The sequence below is a fragment of the Eumetopias jubatus genome, unplaced genomic scaffold (genome assembly GCF_037043125.1).
Source record: "Eumetopias jubatus isolate StellerSeaLion01/CBP00866 unplaced genomic scaffold, mEumJub1_p1.0 scaffold_14, whole genome shotgun sequence".
Classification (NCBI taxonomy): Eukaryota; Metazoa; Chordata; class Mammalia; order Carnivora; family Otariidae; genus Eumetopias; species Eumetopias jubatus.
The window spans coordinates 31,282,976-31,290,041 of record NW_028274820.1 but is presented as its reverse complement, the minus strand read 5'-3'; positions in this window follow the sequence as shown (position 1 = coordinate 31,290,041).

Below are 7,066 nucleotides of genomic sequence, written 5' to 3'. Positions count from 1 at the left end.
ATTGTTTTTCTCATTTCACTCTCCTAACTGGAGAGATTAGGCATTATATTTTATTTCGAAGACTTCTGTGCCCCTAGGCTTCTGGACGTAGACTTGTTTCTGTCAATTATATTAACGTGTAAGATTTTTTAAAGAAAAATGAGAGCAAGAGTCACCTTTCTGCACTGGTAAGAAAGATCATGGAAGTAAGTAGGAAACAAAGTTGTGTTTTGCATCGTTTCAATATTTACATTGCAGCATTCTCAGTAGCAAGAGTCAGTTATATGAGCAGTAACTGATGAGTTAGTAGGGGTTCCTGACTGCAGCTTCCAGATTCCCTGAGTGCAGATACTGATGCACTGCTTTGATCTCAGCTCTTCATTGGTGGCTTGAGAGGTAGTTGCTCTTCCAGTGAGTCAGTTCTGTATTGGCCTGAGATCCTTTATAGAGCACATGTCTCCAGCACCCAACAGATTTTTGTACATGATTAATTCCTTTGATTTGTAATATATGAGAAAACCACTAAGATGATTTATGTTCCCAGCACTGCACTTTGATATGGTAACTTTATTTTGGGATTCTGTTAGATTTAGTATTCCTTACTCTGCCTCTCTCACAATATAGCTTTTATTCTTTTTTTTTTTTAAAGATTTATTGATTTATTTGAGAAAGCAAGACGCACACATACACAGAGAGAGCGAGAGACAGAGACAGAGAGAAACTTCAAGCTGACTCTCCATTGAGCACAGAGCCCTACACAGGTCCAATTCCCACAACCCATGAGTCCATGACCTAAGCCGAAACCAAGAGTCCATCGGTCAACTGACTAAGTCACCAAGGCACCCCCAGCTTTTATCTTTAATCAAACTCCATATAAATCATTTGAGCTTTGTTTTACTCAGGGACTAACAGCATCATTTTATCCTCAGCAGAAGAAAACAGTGATTAATTGATTTTAATTTAATTTGAGAAGCCCACTTCTGGAGACTTTTCTGGTATTGGTTCTAAATCATGCTTTCCAAAAATATTGTTTCCAAATCATTGATTTTTCTCTAGACTTTTTTGGGCTTTTGATGAGTATTACCTGAACCAGAAACATCCAAAGATTTCAGTGGCCATTTTTCTACTAATTTTTCCATAAATTATTTATCATTGGCTTTCTCTGGACTGAGTTTAGAGTCTATAGCAATTCTTTATGTATTTAAAAGTTTACTATAAATAAAACAAGTAGTATTTATTGAGCAACTTGATGGAAAATAACACATCCAAGGCTGGTCTACAGTGTATGCCATGCACACCTTAATGATTTATCTGAGATAAAAGTGGCGTATTTTCACTTCAGAGATACAGACTGAGAGGAGAGCAAGATTCACACAAAGATTTCTTGGACTTAAAAACTGAATACCTTTAATAGTATACTTAGTACTCAGTGAACCAATTACTATTCATAAATTTATTATCTGTGCGTAAATTTTCTAAACTGCAAGACAGGGCTAGTATTGGGGGCCTGACATAAGCAGCTGCTCAGAATATGCATATTTTGACACTATCCCATTTCTACTTCACCACTTGTTGCTGTCAAGATGTTCTTTAATGTGATAAAAGTTCTTTCTTTGAAAGTTATTGGTATTCATTTGTTGCAGTATTTTAAATGTTTACAGCCACTTTTACTATAAATATCTGAACCTTATATTCTTATCTGGTCATCACTTTATACATTTTGAACATATTGTACATTTGTAGGTATACAATAACATAATTACTGACTCTTCAACTCTACATGTAGGAGCTTGTACTTTCAGAAATTACCTGAAATGTACAAGATTCTGCTAAGCAACAAATACAGTGGCTAAGTGCTATTGTTATTTTCAGTACGGACATAAATCTCGGGCACATATGTGCACCACTGTTTATGTCTAAGTCCAGAAAAGAGATTTTAAGAAGGAACAGAAACTTACTGAAGAACAGTCCCCTTTTTCCCCCAAAAGCAGTAACTACTAAGGAAAGACTTGAGGTTTCTTTCTCATACCCTAAATTTTAGTATGAACAAAACAAGTTACACTTAATTTTCTGTGATAGTTTGTGGAAAAACAATAGAAATATTGAAGCAGTTGTATTTAAACTCTCTTCTTTGCCACAACATCCACTAATATGTAGTATCTAATAAGTAATCTCTGTAAGTTGGCTTCATTTAGAATAAATCAAATCTTTTTATCTATTTTTCTGAGTCTTTATGAAAATGCTCATTTAAATTCCTTATGGGGTATCAGTAGTAACCAAGTACTTTCTTGGGACATACAGCAGAAACTATTTGTCCTAGCGATATTCATTCCGTCATTCTTCCTTATTAACAAACTACAAAATTTTGTCCTGGAGTTTGATTAAAAAAAGATAAAATCTCGGGGTGCCTGGGTAGCTTAGTTGACTGATGGACCCTTGGTTTTGGCTCAGGTCGTGGACTCAGTGAGCTCCTGAATATTATCGTTCTTCTTTGCTATTAGAGGTCGGCACATGACAAATTTCCAATCACTAAGGCATAACTGGAAATCTGTGAAGTGTTTCCAAAAACGTCTTTGATTTTCTGGTAAATAAAGTAAGACTCAGTTTGTACTACCCTATTCCTGCCCGGAGTGGGACATGGAGTCTGAGTTGCAATAACCCAACTGTGCAAGAACCTAATTTCCCTTCCCTGGAGGGAAAGGTCCTTGATAATCAGGAAGGCAGCTTTGCCTAGTCCTGTGTCCTTCGCCAGGTTAACAGATGTTTATTGAACTGAATAAAAAGATTGAGAGTTTAGAGAGCATGACTAGGCTTAATCTAGATTAGTATTTCCCTACGTACCTCTGAATGCTTATTTCCAACACTTAGAAACACTTTTTCCTCTCCCAAATCACTTGGCAAATGAGACAAGGGCAGCCAGCAGCAAGGGCCAGGAATGGCTCATCTCATCACACATTATTTCTCCCTTTCATATTCTTACTCTTTCATACACCTCACCATGTATAATGGCTAGTTAAAAAAGAAAAAAAAGGAAAAAAGGAAAAAAAAAACCCCAAAACACACTGCTTAACAAATGTGTTTGGTTTTATCAGAATCATAATAAAAATTACAACAAAGATGAGGAAACTAAGATGTAATATTGAATTATCATAATGGAATCACCATGATTAAAAATAGTATGATTTCTTGCCCCAACCATGACCTTTACTTTCCACACTTTGTGAGGCTCTGCTTCATATATACAATCTCTATGCTTATTCAAACATGTCAAAGATACAACACTGCTTCTACTAATAATTATAGTTTTACAGGTTACACATTCCTTTTCTCATCTGGTGATTCATTCAATCTCCACAACCTCCTGGATACCGAAAAATAATCAGTCTCAGAAGTGCAAAAACTAGGAGCAACATTTTTGTCATTTTAAATAAGAATTCTAATTGCAGTTCCAGAAAACTTCAGAAGATAGTTGGCAATTTTAAAGGTACAATTAGTCAACTTGTAAGGCTGTCAAAGAAATAACAAGTGAATAAGCGACACGGAAATTCCCCAGAGTGTCAGATGATTTGGATGAAAGTTATCGGCTACTATGGATTTTGGATGAGCAGAAAAGTGAGTGAACCCTTTTTTCTAAGAAGTAATGCCATTATCTTAAGTGGAATTCAGTATTGCTTGTGTTGCAGAGTGTCTGTAACACAGGAGTTGTTTGAGGATTCGGCAGGCTGATGTCCCATTGGAGAACAAGATTAGAAGAGAGAAAACTATGGAGTGATCAGACATCTGCCAAAACGACTTTTTTTCCTTAATGGAAATTGTGCTAGGACATACGTGTCCGTGCTCTAATGAGCCAAACTTAAGTTATTTATTACACACAGCTTATTGTAAAGGTTGGATAACATATTGACACTGGTTGGGAACCATTCCGGCAAGAATTTTATTGAAGTGAACAGCAGTAAGAAAACTGGTTGTATCATAGTCATTATTGACATTTAAAAACTGGCTTCCAAAAATTAGAACATAAAGCATAAAGCATAAAGCAATGCCATATTGAAGTATTTAATTCTACTCCATGTTTTTAAAAATCAGGATTGATTTGGTTTGTCTTTCCAAAGAGAAAAAAAAAAGTTATTTACATATATGTAACATATATCTATGTAACTACAAATTTACTTTAACTATAGAGTAAAAATGAATAGGATACTACCACCTCTATATTGCTTTTATTAATACATGAAGAGAGAAAAAGGATCATCTTTGGGATGGTAAAGAAAGGCTAAAGCATGGGTTTTGCCCTGTCATTTTGGTAATCAGTACCTCAAGGGATAAAAACTGACTTTGCTATAGAACTTTTTTTTTTCCTTCCTAGAAAGCATATGCATCCAGAATAAACTGGATTCTCTGTTTCAAGGCAATTTGTATAACAATATGGTGGTTTGCAATTGTTTACTATAGATCAGTTTTTCTACAAGGCATTGCACAAGGATTATGTAGTTTAACTGCAGAACAACAGTGATGTATTATTACATTCAATTCATAAATGAAGGAACGGAAGCCAGAGGGATCATACCGACAGCGCATCATGGAGAACTTATCAAAGCCTAGTTTGTCTTTACTTAAAAACTCCATGATGCTATAGTCCTCCTACTCCAATTATCTGAGGTCTGTGAAGACAATAATCCCAGCTGTCTGAAATTACCCTGTTCCAGCAAAACACAGCCAGAGCACGACCCAGAACCCCCTTTCCTCTACAATGCAAATACACTGTGTGTCCACCAAATAAAGGGTAGCTTTTGTGAAAACAAACACGAGCCCAAGTGGGAAAGAGACTTCTTGGAATACTTCACTAGTGAGCCATTTTCCATAAACCAGATTCAAACAACTAAGAAGAATTTCCACCTGCAGCACTTTCCTATTACTCCTGTAACCAACTACCATAAACCAAGAGGTTTAAAACAATGTTGTATCTTACGGTTCTGGAGGTTAGAAGTCCAAAATGGGTCTCACGGGGCTAAAAGTGTTACAAGGGCTGAGTTTCTCTCTGGAAGCTGCCAACATTCCTTGGATTCTGGCTTCCTCCTTCCATGTCTATAGTAAGCAACAACGAGCCTGCTCTCACACTTTGTCACTCTGACACTGACTCTTCTGTTTCCCTCTTCCACATTTAAGTACCCCTCTGATTACATTGGGCTCACCTGGATAACCTGAAATACTCTCCTAGTTGAAGGTCAAATGATTTGCAAGGTTACTGCCACTTGGAACCTTAATTTCCCTTTGCCATATAACACAATAGAGTCACAAGTCCTAGGGATCAGGATGTAGACACCATTTATGAACCATTATTCTGCCGCCCACACCACCACTTTAAAAATAACAATGGGAAATCAAAAGTTGTAGTGGGGACAGCAGGTCAAATGTGGACAAAACCTCAAATTGCTTATCAACACATCCTAAGCCCCACAAATCAAAAGGATGACCCTGACAGGAGCATCAGAACAAACACAAAAATCCCTGTAAAACTGCTTGGAAATTTCAGAAGCAGCATGGAAGGATAGCTCCAATTTGGCTGCCTGAAAACAGCATGACCTTAACCAAGTCCGTGAACTTGTATTTCTAGACCTCAGATTCCTCATCTTCAAAGTAATAGTGAGACAGTCCATCATGTCATTCCCAGCTGTAGAGTATGATCTACTGAAAAGCAGGGTTTCGATGAAGAAAGGAAATTTGGAGAAACATGAGTACCAGTAGCTTGTGATAACACTGCACCTAACAAAACACAAGACAATTAACATTTCACTACTTTAAAAAATGTGCAAATCTGACACTGATAACAAGGGTGCAATTATGAGTAGGGAACCTTATTTTTTCTTATAATTTATAGACAATGAAGGATGTAGCCTTAGAAGCATTTTGGTCAAAGTAAACACCCATGATGACTATATATAGAAGTAATTTTTACTTAATTATGTATTATATTTGTTGTCATAAAGATGAAAATTAATTGGAATATTATAAGCAGAAACACAAAAATGTGTTTTTTAAGAATTAAAAACAACAGCATTAAAACATGATTAATGGGCTAGTGAAAGCTGTGGTCTTAATACAAAAATGTATAAATGATGTGGAAAACCATATGAATCTCCTATTTACAACATTTCACATCATATTAAATTAGGATCTGATTTTATATTATGTCTCATATTGTAAAACCAAAATAAAAAATCTAGTCCCAATTATTTAAAAGTATAAATAAGTAATAGAATGGAAAAAGCAGAAAAGTACTTTCTGATATCAAATATTGCCAATCTTCAAAAAAAAACTGTTTGTTAAAAGTATTCTCTAAATATAATCACCCCTTTCTCTTCATATTACATATAATCATGTACATGTGATTCAAACACAACTTTGTGGGTATTGATTTTATAATAGTCCAGAAGCTGTGGAAATGCTGAAGATATCTTGCGGCTAGGAAAAAAATAAATCAAATTCAAGGAAAAGCAGATGGGGATAAGGCAGAAATATAAAACCAGTAAGGAAAAAGACCTTCCAAAATATGTGAACCTGGACACTTCTGTAATCTCTTTGGTCCTTATTTTCCTTATTTGTAACATACATAATGTTTTTCCTGTCTATCAAATCTATGATTCTATAAAAAATGAACTGAGAGGCTCCAGGAGATTCAAGAAACAACTGGAAAATGAAAATTGTTCAATATTAAAAGGAGTACGAGCTTTCTAGACAAAGATTGAATAAATATGATCCTCCCAGAAAGTGGCTTTGCTGACAATGGGTTGGGAAGCTGTGGGGGAGGGAGGTGGGAGCAGTTAGAGTTGAAAAGATGTTTGGGATCTTGGGCCAAGATGAATTTGCAAAAAAATGCAAGTAGATAATTAGAGTGTGGTTTAGGACCAAAATCATGGGGGGATATATGGAAAGACGGTTTCTCCCCAAAGCCACAACAAGCAATGACATTTCAACAAAGCTGAAACAGAGGTAGAAAAAGCCTGAAAGGAAATTGGAAGGTAGTCAAATTGTCATTTGTGGCTAGAACCAAGCATGAGAACTAATACATGGCTGATACTCGATCTGT